We start from the raw sequence: 27757 nt of genomic DNA, 5'->3' as shown, positions 1-27757 counted from the left end.
TGCGGAGCACCAGGAACTGTAGCAGAACCGGAGGTACTAGGATCTGTAGCTAAGCCGGAGGCACCAGGGGTGGCCCGAGGATGGAGTCGGCGGCCTACTGCCACCAGAGACGAAGGACCAGGCGCTGGATTCACTTGAGAGAGGTGAGGGGACCGAGCCACGGGTCTGCAGCGGCCGGCACGCGTAACTAGGCCAAACCAGGCCACAAGAACCTGGCAAGTACCCAAACACCAAGAAGATCCTATGCTACTGATGCAATTAATAGCAGTGGATATTCCCTAAGTCATCTTGATTAATAGCAGTTAATGAACTTCTCCAAGAACTTCTCCAAACCTTTTTTGAATCCAGCTACACTAACTGCACTAACCACATCCTCTGGCAACAAATTCCAGAGCTTAATTGTGTGTTGAGTGAAAAAGAATTTTCTCCAATTAGGCTTAAATGTGCTACTTGCTAACTTCATAGAGTGCCCCCTAGTCCTTCTATTATCCGAAAGTGTAAATAATCGATTCACATCTACTCATTCAAGACCTCTCATGATCTTAAAGACCTCTATCATATCCCCCCTCAGCCGTCTCTTCTCCAAGCTGAACATCCCTAACCTCATCAGCCTTTCCTCTAGGGGAGCTGTTCCATCCCCTTAATCATTTTGGTTGGCCTTCTCTGTACCTTCTCCATTGCAACTATATCTGTTTTGAGATGCGGCGACCAGAATTGTACACAGTATTCAAGATACGGTCTCACCATGGAGCGATACAGAGGTATTATGACATTTTCCATTCTATTAACCATTCCCTTCCTAATAATTCCTAACATTCTGTTTGCTTTTTTGACTGCTGCAGCACACTGAGCTGACGATTTAAAAGTATTATCCACTATGATGCCTAGATCTTTTTCCTGGGTGGTAGCTCCTAATATGGAACCTAACATCGTGTAACTACAGCAAGGGTTATTTTTCCTTATATACAACACCTTGCACTTATCCACATTACATTTCATCTGCCATTTGGATGCCCAATTTTCCAGTCTTGCAAGGTCCTCCTGTAATGTATCACAATCCACTTGTGATTTAACTACTCTGAATGATTTTGTATCATCTGCAAATTTTATAACCTCACTCATTGTATTTCTTTCCAGATCATTTATAAATATATTGAAAAGTACCTGTCCAAGTACAGATCGCTGAGGCACTCCACTGTTTACCCTTTTCCACTGAGAAAATTGACCATTTAATCCTACTCTCGTTTCCTGTCTTTTAACCAGTTTGTAATCCACGAAAGGACATCGCCTCCTATCCCATGACTTTTTAGTTTTCTTAGAAGTCTCTCATGAGGGATTTTTAACCAGTTTGTAATCCACGAAAGGACATCGCTTCCTATCCCATGACTTTTTAGTTTTCTTAGAAGTCTCTCATGAGGGATTTTGTCAAACGCCTTCTGAAAATCCAAATACACTACACATCTACCAGTTCACCTTTATCCACATGCTTATTAACCCCTTCAAAAAAAATGAAGATTTGTTAAGCAAGACTTCCCTTGAGTAAATCCATGTTGACTGTGTTCCATTAAACCATGTTTTTCTATATGCTCTACAATTTTGATCTTTAGAATAGTTTCTACTATTTTTCCCGGCACTGAAGTCAGGCTCACTGGTCTATAGTTTCCCGGATCGCCCCTGGAGCCCTTTTTAAATATTGGGGTTACATTGGCCACCCTCCAGTCTTCAGGTACAATGGATGATTTTAATGATAGGTTACAAATTTTAACTAATAGATCAGAAATTTAATTTTTTAGTTCTTTCAGTACCCTAGGATGCATGGCATCCAGTTCAGATGATTTGCTACTTTTTTCTTTGTCAATCTGGCCTACTACATCTTTCAGGTTCACAGTGATTTGGTTCAGTTCGTCTGACTCATCACCCTAGAAAACCATGTCTGGAACTGGTATCTCCCCAATATCCTCATTAGTAAACAAGTCGTTCTGCAATGGCCTTATCTTCCCTAAGAGCCCCTTTAACCCCTCGGTCATCTAATGGTCCAACAGACTCCCTCACAGGTTTCTTGCTTCGGATATATTTAAGAAAGTTTTTATGAGTTTTTGCCTCTATGGCCAACTTCATTTCAAATTCTCTCTTCGCCTGCCTTATCAATGTTTTACACTTAACTCATCACCGAATAACACCTGACATCTATATATACTTACCATTATGCTATTTATTATTTTGATTCATAAGATATACCAAATTACAAATAACTTCCCACTATAATCAGGCACAAAGCATGGATTACTCAAAAAAAAAAAAGTTATGAAGATTAATTTTTTAGATAACATATACATATTTATTTCATTTAGTTGCATTTATTGCACGCTGTTTCAAATAAATGCTCCTGGCAAGTTACAATAATAATAATTACTGAAACCAATCATTTCCCAATTTTCTTCGCTCATTGCTGGAAAGATGAAGTATTGCCTTTACATACCATGGCTTTACAATTGTTTTCCTCAAATATAAAAGACTATGGACCTGATATACTAAGGAGGTAATTTTCAAAAAGTTTTATGCACATAAATGGACTTTGCATGCGTAAATGAGCTTTTGAAAATTGCTACTTTTAAATGCATAACTCCTTTGAAATGTCACTGAATTTTCAAAAGGTTTATCGTGTATACATGGGCTTTTGAAAATTCATTCCTAAGGCTTTTTTATTCAAATTCTGTGTTTGGGGGGGGGGGGGGAGGGGATTCTAGCCTTGTATGTCTGTCAACCAGCCATTCTATAACATGTTTTAGTTTACAAGATAGACCATACAGATGGAAATCCAGCATTGCATCCTCTCCCTGTTGTAGAGGGTAAAATAATTTAAGAAGTTTTATCAGACATTTGTCTACTTTTCTAGATAAATAAAACTTACTTTTTGATTAAGCTCCTTCTATCCTTAGATAGGATCCTAAGTGGCAACATTATTTATTATTCCGCTAATTTAATACATTTCTAGGCCGCCTTTCAGGGTTAAGTCCTGGGGAACAAAAGACTGATTAACATGTATCCCAAGGAAGCCTAATGCATCCAGAAACATTAAATTGCAATCACTTAATTAGTGATTACCCCCCATGCTGTTCATTTATGTGTAGGTAATGAAAAAATACTTTTTGCATACCTCACAGCAACAATCCATCAAAGTTGTTCAGCAGAATACTTGTCTGTTACTCACACATCTAGCAACACCCTGAATAATTTGATAAAGCTGTTACACTGATTGCAGTTTGTTTCTGGATGCCTAATGCTTGCTCAGGAAACATGTTTATTTATTGTATTAGACTCCATGGCCTTAGCATCCCCCCAGAGCCCTAACATGACTCAAATATGAAATTGCAAACCTATTTCTGGTAATCTGTAACCCATCATTTAAGACAGCCACAATACCTGAAGACTGGATGGCAGTTAACATGTGCCAATTTTTATAAAGGGTTCCAGGGATGATCCAGAAAATTATAGACTGGAGTGCCTGATGTTAATGCCAAGAAAAATGGAAAAAGCTGGCCTTAAAACAAAATCACTGGGACATGCGCCAATACAAAAGGTGCCTCAGCACTGACACACTCCAAATGATCTCCTCCTGGGGCTCCCCGGCTTACCAGCTGGTTGGTTTGACCCCTGACACTGCCGGTCAGAACATCCACTGCTCCTCTCACCTGGTGAGGACCTGCCTAGTGCGCCATCACTTCCTGGGCGCCAGGCTCAAGAGACACTCGCCGACACTGTAGACGCCATAGTGCCGACGCACGCCACCTGATCTCCTCCTGGGGTTTCCCGGCTTACCAGCTGGCCAGTTTGACACCTGACACTGCCAGCAGGAACATCCACCACTCCTCCCATCAGTCCATTGCATCAACAGCACTTCCTGGGTGCTGGGCTCAAGAGGCACGCACCGAAATTGTAAGCACCGTGTGCCGAAGGAATGCATACAAGGAGCAGGTTCCTTTGTGCACACCTTTGTGCAATCTGAAGTGCCTTTTTTACTCTAACACTGACTCATCTTGCTTGAATCATGGATCAGAACTATTTCATTGAGCTGATATTAGGCTATGACTTGCATGGAGAACTAAGGGGAACATTTAGAAAGATTCAAAGGAAGAATACAAATTTGCTTTTTCCAGTTAGAAGTAACAATATCTCTGCTATTCCTTCTTGTTTAATGTTCACTCTGCTCTTATTAAATGCTCAGTCTCTGGCAAAAAAAAATCCCTCTGATTAATGACCTGCTGGAGGACTTAAATCCTACTATTCTTTGTATCACTGAAACCTGGCTTAATGCCAATGATAATGTCCTTATAAACCAAATTTCTTATTCTAATTATGATGACTTTCATTTTCCTAGACCTATGCAGAAAGTGGGGGTTTGTTAATAATTAGTAAAAAAGAACTTAAGCTAGTACTATATAAAATAGATATTAATCCTCCTTATGAGGTGGCAATTTTGAAATTGCCTCAGCTAAACTTGGGACTGTCCTGCTGGTACCCTACAACAGGATTGTTCGCCATTGATTTATCTATTTGCTGATTGTTTTCCATCCCCAGCCTCTACCTTAATTGTAGGAGACTTTAACATTTATGTAGATAAATCACCTAGAACAGCAGTCTGTGAAATATTCTTAGAGGCAATGAATGCTTTGGGGTGGTCCCAATTTGTTACTAAAGCCACTCATAAGAGACATATCTTAGACCTAAAATTCGCTAATATCTGTAATTGTCTAATTAATACTTCACACTATACTGCCCTGGTCCGCCCACCAATTAATAAAGGCTGAAATAACATTTCTTAACTCTTCTCCTAAAAGTTCATATAAGAATCACACTGTTACATTCAGGAAAAAGATTGATAAGGATGCTCTTTCAGAATCAATAGAAAATAAGCTCCCTGAAATAAATCTAACCAATGCCACTTCTGCCTTTGATTCTTGGACACAGATTGTCAATGACATAGGTGATAACCTCAACCCTGTCCAAACTAGAACAATTACTAATGAAAAGATGAATTCCAATCATGAGAACCCTTGGTTCACTGATAACTTAAGACACACCAAACAGACCCTTAGGAAACTTAAAAAAACATTTGGTGGAAATGTCCTTCCTTGGAATCTCTAGGAAAATATAGATCTCTACTAAATAAATACCATACATTAATTAATAAAGTTAAAAAAGATTACTATGCTAAACAGATACACAGCAGTATTCAACACTAGTCTATGATGTAGTTAAACATCTAATCAAAGATCTGTCACCCACCTTTTCAAGAAACTCCAGCTTTTCAAAGGCTGCTTGTAATGAATATGCTATATCTTTATTAGAAAAATTAATAAGTTAAAGCATTTTCCAGTCTGCCCTCCTACAAAAGCCTCTGAAGACTCCTATGGCATGATTAAATGGTCTACATTTGACACAGTAACCAAACTTGAAATTAGTCAAATTATTACTAAAATCAGGTCTGATATTCATCCGCAGGATCCGATTCCTGCCAGTTCACTGAAGGAAGTACATTGTGTTATTACTCCCACAATCATCACCTTAATTAATCTTTCGCTCTCAGAAGAAATTGTTCCATCTGGGTTAAAACAAGCTGTGATAAAGCCTATCCTGAAAAATAAAATTGGAAGAATTGATGAATGGGATAACAATCATCCTATATCTAATTTGCCTTTCCTCTCAAAAATACTTGAAAAAGCTGTGTTATCCCAATTGGTGAATCACTTGGAAGACCAATATATTCTTTTTCCAATTCAATTTGGATTTAGGAAACAACACTCTACTGAGACTCTATTTCTATTAGGGATGTGAATCGGGCTTCGGACGATTGAAAATATTGATCGTGGGGGTTCCCTTATCGTTTTGGCGGAGGGCGGGAAAAACGGCACACAAAAATAACCCCTAAACCCACCCCAACCCTTTAAAAGGTAACCCCTTAGCTTCCCCCACCCTCCCGACCCCCCCCCCCCCAATGGCACGGATACCCTGTCACATGGTAAGGGCAAAGGGCCATTGGTGCCATTTTGATTAGTGGCAGCCGACGGCCCGGAGCGGGAGATCACGGGAGATCGCTCCCAGGACCCCCACTGGACCACCAGGTACCTGTAAAAAGTTTTTGGGGGGTCGGGAGGGTGGGGAAGCTAAGGGGTTACTTTTAAAGGGTCGGGTGGGTTTTTTGTTTATCGGCTGGGGCGCAGCCGATAAACAAAATGCAATCGGGCCTGATGGAAAAAAACCCACGTGTGAATCGGAACCGGAATCGGAACCGATTTCAATTCACATCTCTAATTTCTATGCTTAATGGATCCTTTTTTATGAGGTTTTGACACTGGTGAATCCTATTTTCTAGTTTTAATTGATCTAACAGTGGGCTTTGATACTGTGAATCATACCCTGCTATATCATCAGCTGATCAATATAGAGATCAATGGTAGTGTTCTCAGTTGGTTTTCCTCCTTTCTAGCTAATAGATCATTTCAATTTAAATTAGGCAATCACCTATATGACACTTTCGATATTGAAATGGGTGTCCCTCAAGGTTCATCCCTCTCGGCAATGCTATTCAACATTTACATGCTTCCTCTGTGTAAACTAGTAACGGATCTAGGGATTTCTTTCTTTCCGTATCCTGATGATATACAGTTTTACATCCCACTCTCTAAATATTTTGAATATACAGGCTCGATTCTCTCAACCTATATGAAAGCTATTCAGCAAGACTTGATCCATTTTAAACTTACATCAAACCCTAATAAAACTGAAATCATTTGGCTGAACAGAAACTCCTCCATGGATAACCCATTGGTGCTGGACTTGGGTACCCTCCAAATTGCCCCCTCAAACCAAGTACGTGACGTAGGCATTTATTTATTTATTTTTATTTATTTAAAACTTTTCTATACCGTCGTTGAGTTAAATAACCATCACAACGGTTTATGGAAGGGCACAATAATGAGAAATATGGATGGTATATATTACAAATTAATCATGTGCCATCATAGTATGGTAACAATTTAAAATAATAAACTGTGTGTAAGTTAATCCTGATTGTTAGGTACAAATAAGGCGGTTTGGATTTAACATTAATATGTTTTTGTAGGTTAATAATAACTTCTCGCTTGGTGCAACCTTATCTATCAACCATTTTTCTTCTTCTCTTTATTTTTATTTATTTATTATTTTTTTATACCGACTTTCTTGACAGAAATCAAATCAAACCGGTTTACAATTAACAATGTGTGATAGGAAGAGAGAATTCAAACACAGTGAACAAGAGCAAGGTTGTGAGAAAGAAAGTTACAATAAAACAGGGAGAATAAAACTGGGATCTAGAAAGGGGAGATAGCTGAACAGTAGAGTATTTACAGTGAACAGCAGAGTATTTACAGTGAAGCAAAATTGAGTCAATATAATGCAAATGTATAACAAAATCTTTATAAAATGCTTGTTTAAAAAGCCAGGTTTTTAGATTAGTTTTGAATAGTTTCAGATTTCTCTGCAACCTTATTTCAAGTGGCATGGTGTTCCATAGTACAGATCCAGCCAGTGTCAGTGCTCTTTCCCTTACTTGTGTGAGATGTGCTGATTTGACAGAGGGGACAGTTAGTAGAGCTTTATTTGCAGATCTCAGGTTTCTTTGTGGTACATGCACGCACAGTACTGTGTTAAGCCAGTCCGCTTTTTCATCGTGGATTAGTTTGTGGATTATACAAAGTGCCTTATATTGTATTCTCTGTTCAATTGGAAGCCAGTGAAATTCAGCAAGTGTTCCTGTAATGTGGTCACTCTTTTTTTTGCCAGTCAAAATTCTGGCAGCAGAATTTTGCAATATTTGCAGAGGCCGAATTGTAGATTGAGGTAGACCTAAAAGCAGGGAGTTACAATAATCTGTGCTTGCGAAAATCATTGCCTGTAGAACTGTGCGAAAATTGTTAAGCATTAGAAGAGGTTTTAGTCTTCTCAGGATCATTAGTTTCACGTATCCAGTTAGCTGAAAACCTCACCTTGAAAAAGCACATCAATAAATTAGTTAAGATGGGTTACGCAAAGGCTGCGTATGCTACATTGGTTGAAACCCTTATTAACCTTTGAAGATTGTCATACATTATTCAAACTTATTTTCTCAGAATTAGATTACTGTAACTCTTTATTACTTGGTCTTCCTGCAAGTAGCTTAAAACCATTACAATTACTACAAAACGCTTCTGCCAGACCTTTACTAGGAACTAAGAAATTTGACCACATTACACCACATTGATTTCACTGCACTGGTTACCAGTATGATCTAGAATCTAATACAAAGTATTAATGCTAATATTCAAAATTATTAATTCAAGTGACACTGTGCTGATGGGTGTGACATTACATCTACGCTCACAAGATACATCACCTCATCTTCGATTCAAAAGCCCTCTTTTCCTACGTCTCGAACTTAACTCAAGTCAACGCACAGGACATTCCACTCAATCAAGCACACGAAAAAGCGGAAGAGCTAGCCATTTTCTTCAGTAAAAAAATTTCCAACCTACAATCACTTCTAAAACCAAATACCCTAGCTCCATTCAACGCATATCACCATCACTGCAAAGACATTGCTATACAAGCCTTCGAACCCATTGCAACATCAGAGACCATGTTAGTTTTGAAGAGAATGAAACCCTCCTCTCACCCATTCGACCATATCCCCTCTAAACTTCTGCTGCTAATACCAGATACCATTGCCAAAACCTTGACTGACATTATCAACTGTTCCTTAGCCCAAGGAATTTATCCAGACAACCTGAAAATTGCTTCTATCAAACCTCTATTAAAAAAACCTAATCTTAACCCTAAAGATCCCTCCAATTTCCACCCAATCTCCAACCTCCCTTTTATCGCTAAGGTTACGGAAAAATTAGTCAACACCAGATTATCAGAATACCTCGAAGACCACAATATACTATTCCCTACTCAATATGGCTTCCGGAAATCTTTAAGTACAGAATCACTTCTCATATCTCTGACAGATTACCTCATCATGGGCCTCGATAAAGGTCACGCCTACCTGCTGATACTCCTCGACCTTTCGGCCGCCTTTGATACTGTGAACCACACCCTTCTCCTAAATCAACTAGCGAACATCGGAATAACAGGCTCTGCTCTTGCCTGGTTCAAATCATTCTTGGGAAACAGAGGATATAAAGTCAAAATACATAACAAAGAATCACAGTTTCACCCTTCAATGCTAGGAGTTCCCCAGGGCTCCTCTCTTTCCCCCACGCTCTTCAACGTTTACCTCCTACCCCTTTGTCAACTATTAACTAATCTGAACCTCAAATACTTTCTATACGCTGATGACGTCCAGATTGTCATCCCTATCAAAGAATCCCTCACCAAAACAATAAAAATTTGGGAAAAATGCCTTCAAAATATTGACAACCTCCTCGCCAGTCTAAATCTAATCTTAAATTCCGCAAAACCGAACTTCTCATAATTTCCCCCGAAAACAGTAACCACATCACAAATCTTCCTACCGGTTTTCAAGCTTCACAAGTAAGAGACCTAGGTGCCATCATTGATAATCGGCTAAATCTAAAATCTTTTATTAATCAAACCACGAAGGACTGCTTTCATAAACTGCATGTCTTAAAAAGAATTAAACCACTTTTCCACTTCCACGACTACAGAACAGTCTTGCAATCAATAATCTTCTCTAAGTTAGATTATTGCAACTCCATTCTATTAGGTCTCCCTTCTTCTCATACTAAACCTCTCCAGATGGTTCAGAACACGGCGGCCAGAATTTTGACAAACACAAGAAGAAGAGACCACATCTCGCCGATTCTCAAAGACCTACATTGGCTGCCAGTGCACTATAGAATCTTATACAAATCCATTACCACCATCTACAAATCACTCCATCAACTCTCTCCGCTTAACCTCCAAATACCATTTAAAAAACATACCTCCACCAGACCTATCAGAGAGTCCTACAGAGATTCTCTACAGGTCCCCCCTGCCAAAACCTTCCACCACATGACGCTTAGAGACAGGGCATTCTCTACAGCAGGACCCATGTTATGGAACTCCATCCCACCAGAACTGAGACAGGAACCCTGCCTTCCTACTTTCAGAAAAAGACTGAAAACCTGGTTATTTATGAAAGCCTTTCCAGATACCAATTGAATCCTTCTTCAACTCAAACAACAAAGACCTCTCTTCAGGATAATCAATAACTGGACAACTCCAAAATGATCTTTATTTTTTTAATGGACAGGTCTATTACCTTGTTACTCTACTATTTCACTGTTAATGTTTTTCTATCGCTTTATTTCCATTCCAAGTTGCATTATGTCCCTGTTTTATTGTAACTGCTACTTCTTCTTACATCACATGTTATTGTTCTAAGTTCTTATCCTTTTTGTTCACATCCTGTTAATTGTAAACCGACATGATGCGACTCCCATCGCGAATGCCGGTATATAAAAAGTAAAAATAAATAAATAAATAAATCTACATACACCTCAACGAACATTATGATCACAAAATAAAGGGCTGTTATCTGTTCCTACAATAAGGAGTGCATACTTGACCCAAATAAGAGACCGTGCATTTTCCATAGCTGGTTCTAAGCTCTGGAACTCGCTACCTGAGATACATTTGATACCTGAACGAAAAAGATTCAAATGTGAACTAAAAACATGGCTATTTAAAAATGCTTATAATTTTACTTAAAAATGAGAGAGTAAGGGAACCACCGTATAAAGAATGATGAGAAACTTGAATCTAAATCATGAGTAATTAATTGTAACTACAGAGGGAGGAATTACAAGACTAGGAATTTTGATAGTTCTTCGGTCTGGAAGCATGGAAGATGAAATGGAATGGAACACGATGACTTTTAATGTACTGATGATCATATATTAGCTTATAATGTACTGATTTTTATGTATTAGCTGTTAGATATCTTTCTGTAGCTTTTGCATCACCTTATAGTAATAAGTAGTCATAGTTTGTACTAGAATATTGCATCTGATATGTGTCAAATTGATTGCTAACATAATAAATGTTATTTTGTAAACTGTTATGTTCTTGAGTTGGAACAACTGTATACAAAATTTTAAAATAAATTAATAAATATAGACATGACTTAATGGGGAAGAGTCAACATGCTTGTCATACCAATCTTTTAGATTTTTGTGAAGGTGTAAATATATACATAAGGGTTAGCCAGCTGATGTACTGTATTTGGATTTTCAGAAGGCATTTAACCAAGAAACGCCTCAGGAAATTAGAAAGTCATGGGACAGGAGGCAGTGCCCTATTGTGGATTAATAACTAATTAAAAGACAGGAAACAGAAGGTAGGATTCAATGGTTAGTTTTCCAAATGGAGAAAAGTAATTAGTGGAGTATCCCAGGGATCAGTTCTAGGACCTGTGCTGTTTAATATATTCATAAATGATCTGGAAAAGGGAAAGAGTGAGGTGATCAGATTTGCAGATAACACAAACAGCAGTGGATTGCAAGAAACTGCAGAAGTATCTTGTAAGACTAGGAAACTGGGCTTCTGAATGTCAGGTGAAATTTAATGTGGAAAAGTGCAAAGTGATACATATAGGAAAAAATAATCCTAAGTACAGGTACACAGTGCTAGGTTCTGACTGGGAATCACCACCTATGAAAAGGACTTTGCAGTCCTTGTGAACAATTTCATGTATGGTGGTGGGCAAAAAAGCAATGATCTGAAAAGGATTGGAAAATTAAAACAGAAAATATTACATTGCCTCTGTATGGACCTTGGTGCAATCACATCTTGAGTACTATGTCTAGTTCTGATTGCCCCTCCTCTAAAAAAAAAAATAGCAGAGGAGGGTGACAAAAATAAAAGGAATGTGACAGCTCCCCTGTGATGAGAGGCTATGCAGGCTAGGGCTCTTCAACTTGAAAAAGAGACAGATGAGAAGGGACATGATAGAAGTTTATAAAATCATGAGGTAGAACAGGTAGAAAAAAGAACTGTTATTTACCCATTCAGATAATACTAAAACAAGGGTACATGCATTGAAACAACCAAACAGGAACTTTCTATGCTTTATTTTAAAGAACTTTTTCACTAAATGCACATTCAAGCTGTGAATCTGTTGTCAGAGGAAGTGGTCAAGGCAACTAGCAAAGTTGAGTTTAAAACATTATTAGCCAGGTAGATTAAAGAAAGCTATTGCTATCCTTTGGAATAACAGGAAACAGATCTACCGTATGTGATCTGCTGGCTACTTCTGACCCTGACTGGCTACTATCAGAGACATGATGCTGGGCTCAATGGACCTTGTTTTGACATAACATGGCATTTTTTATGTTTATTTTTTTGCTGTTCATTGCTGACAACATGTGACCATTTTCTCTACTCTTGATAAATCAAGATCAAATCCAGCAAAAGGAAGACAGGGATGGTGTCAGTTGTAACCCACTTTAGTAAAAAAAGACAATGACACTGAAGAACTGCCAATTGGGTGCTGCCTTTTTAAGGGTTGTAAACTCACAGCCAAGCTGAAGTCAGTTTAGGGCATGTGCAAACAAATCATTGCTTCCTGAGCAAGACAGAGGAAGTTCTCTGCTCTGCCCTGAAACTAAAAAAAAAATTGTCTGTTTTAATTAAGGTAAAGGAAAAAATCCATTCATATGTGTATTGATGTGATTTGTATTGTAGTTAGCTTTGATTATTTAGGAGTCTTGTAATGGAGTTCCATTATTATTTTGCCTGTATAATGGTACAAATTGTTAGGATTTAAAGATGTGCAAACAGATCATTGCTTCCTGAGCAAGACAGAGGAATTTCTCTGCTCTGCCCTGAAACTAAAAGAAAATTGTCTGTTTTACTTAAGGATCCATGCTGAGAAGGATTAGTAATTTGAATTTGTAACAAGGGTTCAGCCCTTAGGACCCGAAGAAGCGCTGACGTCATCTCCCGCCTTTCAGCATTCAAACGGCTTCACAGTAGGACACAAGCTGGGTCTTTGAAATAAATGCAAAGACTGTGTAAAGATTAAAGATAGCTGCTGAATTGTCACCAATTGAAATCTTTGAGCAGTATTTCATGTCTAAGCTAGTACAGTTTGCATGAGTTTGCGGAGTGAGCAGGCTGATTAAATCTGCTAATTATTCAGTAAAGTTTAATGCTATTATATGCTAATGCGATGTGTAACTTCATTATTGGTGCTGGGCTATCAGTTGAACTGCAGGTCTCTACAGCCTTAACCTTGTATAGTCTGGTTAACCCTGAAGTAATAAACTACAAGAAACCAGTGTCACACACATATTACAAAGTTACAGTGTCAGTGTATCAACATGGGGCTGTAGCTTTTTTTGACCGGTGACTAATTAACTCAACATAATTAGTGAAGCGAATACAGAATTGTTTTATGCAATAGTGAAAATGGAGTTTTGTACATATTATGAATGCATTCCTGATAGATCTATCATTTTGGGTTCTGTAAGCCCTGCAATGTCAATGAAAAGTGTTCAAAATTGTTTAAGCTCAGCAGGTACAGTTACAAAACTACAACATTTAAGGGCTGAGTCATCTGATCAGGTTTTGTGTGAATTTGAAGACCCCGTTTCTGTACTCTATTTAGAAGGGTTGTGTATTGGTGGGGAATTGGACAGGCAGTGGACAGTTAAACCAGTTTTGAATGAGACACTATCAGAACAGAATACTGAGCCTAAGGCCCCTAAGGAATGTACTGACTCACTAGTGAGTGACATATTCCTAGACATAACAGATCAATTTCAAGAAGAGTTAACTCATATAGCTGACAGCCATAAAATTGATATTAAAGATCTGAGAAAGAGAACATCTGCTCTTATAACTGGGAGTTTGGGGTCACAAGTGGAAGGAGCAATTGATGTGACTCAGTCACCCCAGGGTGTGCTGCGGACTTCAGCTAAAGGCCAGCAGGAAGTTCCTAGATGGCAGGATACTACACTAACTCAAATATCTGTGACAATCAGTTCTCCTCAATATTCTACTCCATCAATCTCCATTCCTGCAGATGTTTCAAAGATTATAGTGGAGCACATGGTCAAAACTCCCAAGGAAGGGGCAGAGTTGAATCATACTTACCACAAAATTAAACTTTCTCTGGGAATGTCTCTAAACCTAGTAATGAAGGAAATTATGAAACCTGGAGTATTCAGATTAAGCAATTATTGCAGGACCCGGGCCTCACTGCAGGTGCTAAAAAAAGAAAATTATTTGAAAATCTCCTCCCTTCAGCTTTAAATGTTGCCTCTTATATGGGTAAAAGTGCCACAGCAGAACAGTGCTTAGAGGAACTGGATAAGGCATATGGCAATGTAACTATGGCAATGTAACTAATGTTCCAATTCATAGAAACTCACCAGAATGCCAAAGAAAAATCTTCAGATTATTTGAGAAGGCTTCAGGTTCTGTTGCAGAGGGTTTTGGAGCAGGGAGTTTTCTTTGGACTTGCCCCTGATAGGCAATTACTGCAACAGTTCATACGGGGATGCTGGGAAGAGACTGATTACCCAGTTGCAACAGAGAGACTTATTAGAGAGCCAGTCTGAGAGGCTTCCGCAATACTCTGAGCTACTATTTAAAATCAGAGCAATTGAGGAGGAGCGAAATATGAAAGAAATTAGAAGGATATGTCATTTGGGAGCTACGCAGATTAAACCTGTAAGCAGAACTTGCACAGCAAATGACATAAGCATTGCTAAGTATGTGATGCCAGAGGCAAGTGAGTTTAAAGTGGAACCTGAGTCAAGAATATTTTCAGGAGAGGAAGGTGATGCTTTGCCCGCTCCACTCATTATAGAACTGCCACCCTGGAAGTGGTGTCTAACTCTGCTGCAAACAGCATGATGCAAGAAAATCCTTGGGTAAAGACAATACCCTCAAAGGGTAGACGCTATTTCAAGGTAGTGTCATTCTGTTATAACTGTGGAGAGGATGGACACATGATAGGAGGAGCGAAAAAACAAAGAAAGAACAAAATTAAAATCAATACACACATATATGACATATTGACATAAAAGTATGTAAATGCATGAAGATGAATTGTGACATGCTTATATGGTGAAATAACTGTGTGCACATAATTCAACAACATACAGAAATTCTGAATAAATTAAATAAAACACGCAAATGTTTATAAGAATGCATATAAATGAATGCTGTACCGAACATAATTATCTCATATCTGTATAAAAAAGTGAGTTGCTAATGTGTTCGTATGTGTGTATCTTTATCATAGTGGCACAAAGGACATAAGTATAGCAGAAGAGTGGCATAATCTGGTAGTGAGTTCCTATGGTCACAATAAAACAGGATACCTGTATAAATGGATGCTTGGTTATGGAAAATTCAATGCAAAATCATCATAAAATATTTAGAGCGATTCCAAAAAAGACAACCTGGTGTTAAAATAAAACACATCTGTGCTTAAAATGCTATAGACGTATACTAATTAATTTATAAAATATAACTAAATGAATGAAAAATAAAACCTGTAAACAATAAGAAAAAATGAGTAAAAATCTAAATAAATACATATAAAAAAGGAAAATAAACAAAACTTAAAACATGAAACATGAATTTTGCCAGAGTCAGGCAAATTCTAATAAAAGCCAATTGATACACCGATCTTCTTTGTTTTTTCGCTACTCAGCAATATTGGATCGGCTTCCGCTTTGTTTTTTGGGTCCACATGATAGGAGGATACACCAATCCTGTGAATGCTGTTCTAGTTCTACAGAAACTGTGTGGGAGATTTGAAGAAAAAAAGAGAACACCCAGTATCAAGCAGGGCTCAAACACTCCTTTAAACTAAAAAGGTGTTTTTGTGAGGGACAGACAAGGGCACCAGATGAAAATTCACAAGGTCCCAAAAAGGAAACATCAAATAATTATACCTTGCCAAGTCCACTGCCAGATGATGTTGTAAGATACCAATTAACAATAAGCACCAAAAAATATTTTTTGGGGAAATTATATTGGGGTAGATTTTAAAAGAAGCGCGATCAGCCTACTTTTGCTTGCGCATCAGACTCAAGCAAAAGTACGCTGGATTTTAGTAGATACGCGCGGAGCCGCGCGTATCCACTAAAATCCTGGATCGGCGCGCGCAAGGCTATCGATTTTGTATAGCCAGCGCGCGCCGAGCCGCGCTGCCTACCCCCGTTCCCTCCAAGGCCGCTCCGAAATCGGAGCGGCCTCGGAGGGAATCCTCTAACGCCCTCCCCTCACCTTCCCCTCCCTTCCCCTACCTAACCCACCCGCCCGGCCCTGTCTAAACCCCCCCCTTACCTTTGTTGGGGGATTTACGCCTCCCAGATAAGTCGGGACTTTCAAATTCCTTTGTGAAGTTTATCCGTCTTTGATATTTAAAAAAAAGAAGAATGCTCTATTCGGACTTGAATATGATTTTTTATTAAATGTAACACATAAGGGTGTAGGCTTGTTGCACACTGTTTAAAAAGAACAGACAAAAAATAAGGGACGGAGGAGGTTTGGTTTATGATTATACATGCACGGATTGAGTTCACCCTGGCGGGGGTTTAAGACTCAGATATATGAAACCCTTCCTCCATTCCTTTAAAAAAATTTTTCTTTTGTAGTTATTCGGGAAGTCAGTTCGGGTCAGTATACAGGCTCGATTGTCTCCCAGTGAAGTAGCTTTTTCTGAATTGAAATGACTCACGATTCGTGAGCATCAATAAATTGATAGATCTGACGAAAAAAGAATTTCTTAAGGGGGAATTGCATGTGAGATGATGTTGTAAAACATCTTGTGGGAAAAGTTTGCTCTGCGACAGCTTATTTAGATGGTGCGCAGTGCCCTTGTTTAGTGGACACTGGCTCTCAAGTAACATGTATAACACAAACTTTTTATGAGAAATATTTATCACATTGGAAGTTGCAATCTCCAGAAGATCTACTTTGCATTACAGGTGCAGGAGGCCAACCTGTCCCTAATCTGGGGTATATTGAAGTTGAAATGCAGTTTCCCAAGAAAGCCTGTGGAAGTGGAAACAAATACTCTGTTCTCGTCCTGGTTTGTCCTGATCAAAAGAACAAAACTTTGCCTCTGATAGTAGGGACAAGCATTCTTAAACACCTAGTATATGACTGTGAAGAAATGGCTGGCCCAAACTACATTAAGAAGCTAGCCATGAAAAAGGATTGGGTGACTATGTATCAGATGTATGTTTTTCGTCAGAGTTCCAGTCAGAAATTCACCAGGACTGTGATGGCCAGATTGACCAGCACCAGACCAATAGTGGTTGCAAAGAATGCGGCCAAGGAAGTGGAATGCATCTTGAGGATGCCCAAACAGGTACAAAGCTTACCAATGTTGCTTAAGGCTTCAGAAGAAAATCCCTTCCCTGGAGGTTTACTGGAACAACCCCAACTTATCAGAACTGGCACTAAGTCACATGTAAAAGCCAAAGTATTATTGAAGAATGTATCGGATCGTAGCATCAGGTTGCCTCCCAGGGAAATGTTAGGTAAAGGTGAACCAGTTGATCTGGTAAGGGCCATGAGTGCTACAGACTTAACCCATATGGATGAAGCTACACCAGGAGCTGTTGGAGGTTGTGACATAGAATCTAAGGAAGTGCCACTAGACTTCGGGGACTCTCCCATATCTGAAGAATTTAAACAGCATATAGAAAGAAGAATTAATCAGGAGGTAAAAGTAGTCTTTTCCTGTCATGACCTTGATGTTGGCTGTATCCCAGGGATAACACACAAGATTACTCTCATGGATCCAACTCCATCTAAGGAGCGCACACGACATGTATCTTTAGCTGATTTTGAAGATTTCAGGCAGCACCTGAAAGAATTATTAGCCATAGGAGTGATTAAAGAATCTGATAGTCCTTATGCCTCACCTGTGGTATTGGTCAGGAAGAAAAATGGCACTTTGAGAATGGTTGTTGACTATCGTAAGTTGAACAACATAACAAGAAAGGACTCCTATCTGTTGCCTTGAATTGAAGAGACATTTGCTCTTCTGTCAGGCAGTAAGTGGTTCTCAGTATTGGATCTTAAGAGTAGATATTATTAAATCAAGGTTGAAGAGACGGTCAGGCCCAAAACTGCATTCACCACACCCTTTGGAAACTGGCAATTCAAGAGAATGGCACAAGAATTGACAAATGCGCCAGCAAATTTTCAGAGGATGAGAGAATGTAATGGCTGACATTAATCTACATGAAGTTGTGGCCTTCCTAGAGGATCTTATAATATTCTCTGACTCATTGGAGCAGCATGAGGAACAGTTGATGAGGGTGTTACGACTTTTGAAATGTGGATTGAAACTCTTACCACCTAAATGCAAATTCCTCCAGAAGTCAGTGAAGTACTTCGGTCATCATATCTCTGAGGAGGGGATATTCCCCGATGAAGAGAAAAATTCAGCCATTACCAAGTGGCCACAACCTAAGAATGTTCGAGAGCTGTGGTCTTTCTTGGGATTTGCAGGCTATTACTGAAGATTCATGAGTCAATACTCACGCTTGGTGAAGCCACTCAGTAACCTGTTATTAGGATTATCAAGCAGTCGAGGGGATAAGAAAGGAGCACGGATCCAAAGTGTTGCGACCGCGACCTACAGGTCCTGATATGGATGCAGCCGCTAGCTCATGGGAGAGTGTGAACTCCTGAACGACTCAGAGAGGAGCCCCGAGCCACACCGTGGGAGGTGAGCGCATGCAAGCATGGGCGGAGCAGGAGCAAAGCAGGACTGGAACTAAAGCAAGGAACTTGGAACAGGCACCAGGCAGAAACAGCCCTCCGCTGGACCTACACGCACTAAGGAGACCCAGCAACACAATGCTAGTCTCAGGAGTAGCCCTCCAGCCACTCGAAAGCCCTTTCAGACCCGCCGCTTGGGAACGACAAGTGTGTGAGGCCAGACAAGACTGAGGGCAGGAACAAGATGAAAACTTGGAACTTGAAAGGACTCAGGTAACTCGGAAGACTCAGACGAAGACTTGGAACTTGGAAGGACTCAGGTTACTTGGAAGACTCAGACGAAGACTTGGAACTTGGAAGGACTCAGACGAGGATTCAGATACTCAGATGACTCGGACAAGGATTCAGGTTACTCAGAAAGTCTCAGGCAAGGTTTCAGGGCTCAGGTGAAAGTACTGGGTGAGAAATGCATCGCAGCGCGCCCTACACAGCTGCCCATGGCTGGTCGCGGACCATGCTGAGCGAGAAGCAGACTCCAGGCGAAGTAGTGGAACTTGAAACTGGAACATGTCGAAAATTCAGTAGAGGCCTGCACTGGGGCGCGCCCTACACAGCCACCTGTGTCTAGTCGCGGACCACGCTGGAGCGGAGCAGGTTCTGGCAGAGTCTTGGGCATGGATGGAAGCAGGCAAGGAACTCTGAAGACCGGGACAGGATTCAAGACTCAGGATTCAAGACTTGGAACTCGGAACATTAAAAACAAAGGTCTTCCAGAGACTTGCGCTGTAGATGAGAAGAAAGCCTTGTACCACAAAGTGCCCTACACAGCCCCCCATGGGCTGGTCACGGACCACGAAGGTGGCATGCCAGGAAAGGTGGACGCAGGAAATGGGGAACTGGTTGCAGAGGTGAAGACGAAGGCATCAGGAACACGGAACATCTGGAACATCTGGACTCAGGAACGGAACCCATGGAACATCAGGACATGGAACAGGCGACGAAGGAGCTCTGACGGACAAGACCAGGAACATCAGGATGAGGAGACCAGGAACATGGAACAAAGAGCCATCTAGACAAGTGAAGACCACGGAGGACCTTGACCCAAAGAGGAACACAGACAACTGTGGATTCTGGATTTGAAGGCCCCGAGGAACAGGAACTGAGCCCTTTTATAGGGCTGAAGCAGGAAGTTGAGCGAAGAGGACTTCCAGTGGGGCCATGGGCTTTTCCCGCCACTGGCCCTCTAAATAGAAAGAAGAGGCACGCGCCAGCACCTAGGAAGGCCCAGGAAGAGCACGCAGGACCATGGACAGCAGTGGCCTCCAGGTTGTGAAGAAAAGCAGGACTCGTCGGTGGCGTCCTGCCACATAAGGTGTCTCAGTAGCGGCACTCAAGCCGCGAAGATGGAGGCAGCAGCACTGGCAGCGGTTCCTGGCCACTTAGGGGAAGCCCAGCGAGAGATTCCCTGCTGCAGAAGGGGAGTTCCAGCGATGGCACAGGCCACGAAGAAAGAAGTCGGGAGGCGGCAGCAGCAAGCTCATGAGGCGGCCTCCCAGCCACGGAGAGGAAGCAACAGCCGCGGCCTCTGGGCCGCACAAAGATGGTGTCGGTGGCGGCCCACCGCGGAGACAGTCGGCAGCGGCTCACAGGTGATGCCGGGGTAAGTGAAGGCCTGCTCACAGAATGGGCTCTGCGAGCAGGATAGTAACAGCACCCCCTCCTCAAAGCCCCCCTTCAGCCTCTTCTCAACAGCTGAAGGCAAGAAGGCATATCTTCTATACCAGCTGGAGAACTTGGGGGTCCAAACACAAGATGTTCAAGGCTTGGAAGGAGCTGAAGCGATGAAGCGAAGCAACATACTGAAGACAACGTAGACACATGAAGAAACTCAAAAGACGACATGACCCAAGTTGAATGGAGGCCCGGAAGTAGAAATAGCATCTTAAGGAATGGTCCAGTTCAGGATACTGTTAAAAACAAGATGTAAGTGAGGAACACCTCCACAACATCTTCTTCTTGAAGGAAAAAGCCAAATAGTGGTTTTAAGGCATCACTGTTGGAATTTTGGATGCAAGATGGAATATCAGGAGGATGCAACTTGCGGATACCATTTGTTTAGGCAAACATTGGTAGGAGGAGTGCCAGGTGGAGTTAGACTGCCAACAAACATTGCTCAAAAAATGGAAAGCTGGTCTTAAGGTAATTCTATAGCTTTGATGATAGATGACACAGAGTTGCAGTTGACAAGTGGAGATTCCAGCAGAGACTGTTAGATGGTCAATTCCATCACAGGTGGAAAACAGCTAAAGGCTGGTAAGATTTAAACATCCTTTAAGAGCAGTCCTTAAATGGAACAAGGGGTCCTTCCTGATGGAAACTTGAGCTGAGGGACAATGCAGGCTTTCCAGACAAGCCTGAAGGTGGCAATCACAGACCTTGTCTGGTATCGGAGACAACATCAGATGGATGGGTGGAGAACAAGTTGGATTTCCCAATCCAGACCCTAGCAGCTCAAAAGCTGTACAAAGGATGCCAGAAAGATGAAGGTTTACAAGCTGTGGATTCAAGACAATGTGCCATAGTGAAATTAAGGTGAAGATACAAAATGACACCTCTGAAACTGGAGTGGAATTAGAAGCTGGGACTCCCACTTTTACATAGCAGAGTCAGGATTGAAGCTGTAATTAGTTCCATGACAAGTACCAAGCTGGAAAAGGCATGGGCTGAATTAAAACTGGTGGAATGAAGCCAGGCCTAGGGTGCAGGTGCCTCCTGCCGGTAAGTCAAACACAAGGGCCTGGAGTTGCAGTACTTTAGTTCAAGTGGGCATACTCTCCTTGAAGCTTGAAGATGCTCGGTGAAGAAGCAGAACTTGATAACGGTGATGTAGAAACCTGGGCGCAGGCGCCTCCTGCAGGTCGTATGGAACCCAGGATGAAACACCACATCTCTGTGGGATCGAACAGAGATGGTCTCTGGAACAAGTGCAGACGCCTCCTGCTGGTCGAACGGAGTTCCAGGACCTGACAAAAAAAAATCTGGATGCAGGCGCCTCCTGCTGGTCATGAAAAATCCGGACATATTCAGAAGAGAGACCAATAACAAAAAATTTTAACCAGGCAAAAGGGGCCAGGAACTAGGAGCAAAACATTTTTCTATGCAAAGAACAAGGTTCAAAAAATATCCAGGATCTTGAGCCCGTCGCAGGCACAGCTCACTGGGCTCATGACCTTCGGATCCTGTTGCGACCACGACCTACAGGTCCTGATACGGATGCAGCCGCTAGCTCATGGGAGAGCGTGAGCCCCTGAACCATGGCACGACTCAGAGGGGAGCTCCGAGCCACACTGTAGGAGGTGAGCGCATGCAAGCACTGGCGGAGCATGAAAAAAGCAGGACTGGAACTAAAGCAAGGAACTTGGAACAGGCACCAGGCAGAAACAGCCCTCCGCTGGATCTACACGCACTAAGGAGACCTAGCAACGCAATGCTGGTCTCAGGAGTAGCCCTCCGGCCACTCGAAAACCCTTTCGGACCCGCTGCTTGGGAACAACGAGTGAATGAGGCCAGATGGAGGCTGAGGGCAGGAACAAGATGAAGACATGGAACTTGGAAGGACTCAGACGAAGACGTGGAACTTGGAAGGACTCAGACGAGGATTCAGATACTCAGAAGACTCGGGCAAGGATTCAAGTTACTCAGAAGACTTGGACAAGGATTCAAGTTACTCAGAAAGTCTCAGGCAATGTTTCAGGACTCAGGCGAAAGTACTGGGTGAGAACTGCATCGCAGCGCACCCTACACAGCCACCCATGGCTGGACACGGACCACACTGAGTGCGAAGCAGACTCCAGGCGAAGTAGTGGAATTTGAGACTGGAACATGTCAAAGATTCAGTAGAGGCCTGCACCGGGGCGCGCCCTACACAGCCGCCTGTGGCTGGTCGCGGACCATGCTGGAGCAGAGCAGGATCTAGCAGAGTCTTGGGCATGGATGGAAGTAGGCAAGAAACTCCAAAGACCGGGACAGATTCAAGACTTGGAACTTGGAACATTAAAAACATGGGTCTTCTGGAGACTTGCGCTGCAGACGAGAAGAAGGCCTTGTACCACGAAGCGCTCTACACAGCCCCCCATGGGCTAGTCACGGACCTAGACAGTGGCACGCCAGGAAAGGTGGACGCAAGATACGGGGAACTGGTTGCAGAGGCGAAGACGAAGGTATCAGGACCAAGACATCAGGAACACGGAACATCTGGAACATCAGGACTCAGGAACGGAGCCACGGAACATCAGGACATGGAACAGCTGATGAAGGAGCTCCGACGAAGGACAAGATCAGGAACACGGAACAAAAAGCCATCTAAACAAGTGAAGACCATGGAGGACCTTGACCCAAAGAGGAACACGGACAACTGTGGATTCTGGATCCGAAGGCCCTGAGGAACAGGAACTGAGCTCTTTTACAGGGCTGAAGCAGGAAGTTGAGCGAAGAGGACTTTCAGTGGGGGTGTGGGCTTTTCCCGCCGCTGGCCCTTTAAATAGAAAGAAGAGGTGCATGCCAGCGCCTAGGAAGGCCCAGGAAGAGCACGCAGGACCACGGATAGCGGCGGCCTCCAGGTACTGAAGAAAAGCAGGGCCCAGCTGCGGCACTAGGCCACGAAGAGAGGACTCGTCGTCGGCGTCCTGCCGCATGAGGTGTCCCGGCGGCGGCACTCAAGCCGAGAAGATGGAGGCAGCAGCACTGGCGGCATTTCCTGGCCGCTTAGGGGAATCCCAGTGAGGGATTCCCTGCTGCAGAAGCAGAGTTCTGGCGGCAGCACAGGCTGCAAAGAAAGAAGTCGGGAGGCGGCAGCAGCAAGGTCATGAGGCAGCCTCCCGGCTTTTCTGTGCACCCTCTGACTTAATATTATGGCAATATTAAGTCGGAGGTCCTAAAAGTTTAAAATAATTAAAAATAAAAATAAAAAATTTAAATCGGCCTGCAGCTTGCGGGTTGAAAATCGGATGCTCAATTTTGCCGGCGTCCGGTTTCCGAACCCGTGGCTGTCAGCAGGTTTGAGAACCGACGCCAGCAAAATTGAGTGTCAGCTGTCAAACTCGCTGACAGCTGCTGCTTCCGTCAAAAAAGAGGTGCTAAGGACGCCCTAATTTGCATGTTTTTCCCTCCTGAATCACGCGCCCGCTCTCCCGAGACCTTTACTGTGTTGGCCTGACAGTTTGCATGTGTTTGTGGAGTGAGCAGAATGATTAAGTAAAATGTAAAGCTATTATATGCTAATGTGGTGTGTAACTTCATTATTGGTGCTAGGCTATCAGTTGAACTGCAGGTCTCTACAGCCTTAACCTTGATTAGTCTGGTTAACCCTGAAGTAATAGACTACAAGAAACCAGTGTCACACACATATTACAAGGTTACAGTGTCAGTGTATCAACTTTATCAATTTATTCCATGAGGATTCAATGTGTTGTCAGATGTATGAGTAGCAACCGGGGCTGTTCCATAGGGAGGGGAGGGGAAGGGGTGCAAAGCAGAGAGACTGCCCGAGCTCCATGCCACTGCACAACAGCAACTTGCAGCTGCTCTGAAAAACAGCTATCATACTGAGATCCTCCATCTAGTCCCTGCCTTGGCATTATCCCTTTCCACTAGGAGGGAAGCATTACTTACCTGCAGCTGCCACCTTCTCTGTTGGCTTTGATCTGAAGTCTTGCCGGACCCACTAGCTCTATGTGGTTCAGACTGAAGCTGGCAGATGAGAAGCAGCTACAGATAAGTGCTATTTTCATCCTGCCAGTGAGAGATGGACTCAAAGAGAGTACCAGAAAGGATGCCAAAGGCAACAGTTGTTTGATGTCCCTGAGAGGAAGACAGTGGAACATCTTAGTCCTGATTTGGCTCTATACCCACCCCCCTCCTGGTTGTACATTGTTGCTAGCCCCGCCTCTCAGTGGCATCTCCAGAAGCAAAGCTGAACTGCCGGGGAGGACACCGAAGGCAACAGATTCCTCACTTGATGCCCACCTGCTAACCTGAGGACCCTTGCAAGGAAGACAGCATAACAGCTTAGAGCAGCATTCTGTCATCAACTGATAGGTCCCCATTTAGTCCTTCACTAGGAGCAAGGCTGAGGTGCTGGGGAGGACACTGAAGGTGCCATGCACCAAGGCCTGCATGTGTATAGAAGCTTGTTCCTTTGTGTGCTTTTTCATGTGCTAGGAATGTGGACATTGTAGTCTTATATATTCATCATGCGAACAAGCTGACTATTGGATTTGTGCTGGGCGTCACTCCATGTGACATAATATTGGAACATTATGCTTGCTGTGTTCACTGTACATCAATACCTGCTGCTGCCTCCAACTGTTAGTCGAGCTAAAAGAAGTTATAAATATCAGAGGAGATCACGTGATGTGGTGTAGCTGAACAGACGCATCCTAGTTCAGCTCCAGGCACCATTCATTTTCAACCTGCGAAATCCATCTCTTAAAACGGCAGAAAATCGTTCAAACTGACCCTGAGCAAAGGTAGATTTACATAGATAAATACATGCTTAAATCGCATACTGCTATGCCCTTGGTGGGGGGGGAAGAAAAAGACAAACACAAAGACGTCCAAGACAAAATGGTGCCGACACCCGGTCGACATACCCCCCTCTCCCACTACGAGCGACTCGCCAAACTCGCCACTGAAAGAACCCCCGAGTGATCTTACAGAGCAAATCACAGTGGCGGTTGTGAGTGCCCTAGACTCCCGCTTTTCAGACTTGACATATCAGTTTCAAGAACTTAAACAAACTATCGCGGACCTTCCTCCAAGACTAGAGCAAGCTGAGTCCCGCATCACCAGTCTGGAAGACGAAAACAACAACCTAATTCAGAAAGGTGTGGCACTTGAAAAGTCAGCTCAGGATAACATGGATAAATTAGATGATATCGAAAATAGAGCAAGACGTAACAATATTCGGATCACTGCTCTACCAGAATCTATAGAAGAATAAACCTTGTCCCAATTTCTAGAAAAAAGGCTGCCAGGAGCATTAGAACTCCCAGAGCTTGAAGGGAAGCTTTGCATAGAAAGGGCGCACAGGCTAGGGAGATACCGAGAGGGAGAAAAGAGGCCGCGTCTTATCATCGCTCGCTTCCTAAACTGGGCCCAAAAACAAAGAATAATGCAGGCAGCACGATCAAAAAAAGACCTCACATATCAAGGTGTGCCAGTCCGAATATTCCAGGACTTTTCTGCACAGCTTTCCCTAAAACGGAAAACCTTCAGCTCGCTCTGCACCGACCTTTACCTGCGGAATATTAAATTTCAACTACAGTATCCCGCAACTCTAAAAATTTGGCACGCAGGATCTGCTCAATTTTTCAAAACTGTCCCAGAAGCAAAATCCTTCACAGAGGGACTATCGGGGGACTGAGCCTATGATTGCATCATGCTAAGGATCATTATGTGACTTTCTCAAAGATGCTATAGTCTAGCATATTCTTTCTTGGTTGAAAATCGCGGTTTTCTCTTTGTCGATTTGCAGTTTTGGCTTTCATTGACTTTTTCTGGTTCACATTTAAAAATTTACTTTATTATACGGGAAGATTCCGACGGTCCCCCACGGATTATGGACGTACTTGTAGACCATCACGGCACAGAGGACGACGCCATTTTGCTAGAGTGATCGCCATTCTATGATCGGAGATGATACTACATCATGTCGGGTTGAGTAATCCCGATGGCACAGATGAGTAGCTTGATTGGGGCCGAGGAAACACACTTTGCAGTCTTTATTCAGTTAACAGTTGTCATTGCTACAGGTTTGGCCCACTAAGCTGCTGTATCCTTCTCGTTTTCTTTTAATAATAAGTGGGTCGTATGAACAATGCCATATTTTATTAGGAACTGCAGAACTTACAGTTAAGGGGGAATAAAACCGTAGTTCCTCATGATTCCCTTTTATTTGACTTTCTTTTTCCTTTACACTATCACTCCAATCGAGGAACATATTGATTTCTTTCCAATCCAGGACAATATAGAATGGATGGTGCCTGGGCACATTTCTTTCGTGACTCCTTTTTCCCTTCTTTAGATTACAAGGAAGGACTTTTCTTGGTATTGAGTTTCTGGGGGATTGGGTGGATTGGGGAGGGAGGAGGAAGAGGGGGAAGGATCCTGTATACTAGCTCTACGGAACACAGCAGATATAAAGTGCAGTAACATGGCTATAATATTATGTATGAATGTATGGCCGGAGAGCCTAAGCTGGGGGCTCTTAGGCTAGTTCTCATTCCTTCTTGTTGTTCATTTCTGATTTATACTAAGACAAGGCTATGACTCCCAATACGTTGAGACTTGCTAGTTTAAACGTGAATGGCCTAGGTACCCCAATCAAACGAGCAAAGGTGCTACAACATTTGCGCGGAAATAAAATAGACATAGCATGCATTCAAGAGACTCACTTAACAGCAGTTGAAAGTAAAAAGCTTTGTCGTGATTGGGTGGGGCAAGTTTATTTCTCCACAGCACAGGGTAAAAAAGCAGGGGTGGCAATTCTTCTTCATAGATCTTTTAACTTTCAATTACATTCAGATTGCTGACTCAGCTGGCAGATATTCCATAATTACTGGCAAACTAAATGGTAAGGAAATCACCTTGTGCAATGTTTATGTGATCTTAAGTTGCTGGCTAACGTGTTAGCCTCCAGAATCAGCACAGTACTCCCTCATCTCATCTCGAATAACCAAGTAGGTTTCGTAAAAGGTAGATCAGCTAGCTCCCATATTGTAAGCCTTACCACAGCTATGGCCTACTGCTCATCTCATCAGATAGAATCAATGGTAGTCAGTTTCGATTCGGAAAAGGCTTTTGATAGGGTGGCATGGCCTTATCTATTCTCCGCTTTGGGCAGATACGGATTCACAATATTTAAGGCTCCTCTATCAAAATCCCACATCTCACCTCTTGGTTAATGGCTCTATTACTTCATTTTTTACACCAAGGCTGGGGGGTCAGACAGGGTTGCCCCGTCACCACTTCT

The sequence above is a fragment of the Rhinatrema bivittatum genome, chromosome 1, assembly GCF_901001135.1.
Source record: "Rhinatrema bivittatum chromosome 1, aRhiBiv1.1, whole genome shotgun sequence".
In the NCBI taxonomy this organism is placed as follows: Eukaryota; Metazoa; Chordata; class Amphibia; order Gymnophiona; family Rhinatrematidae; genus Rhinatrema; species Rhinatrema bivittatum.
Note: the sequence above shows the minus strand (reverse complement) of the source record.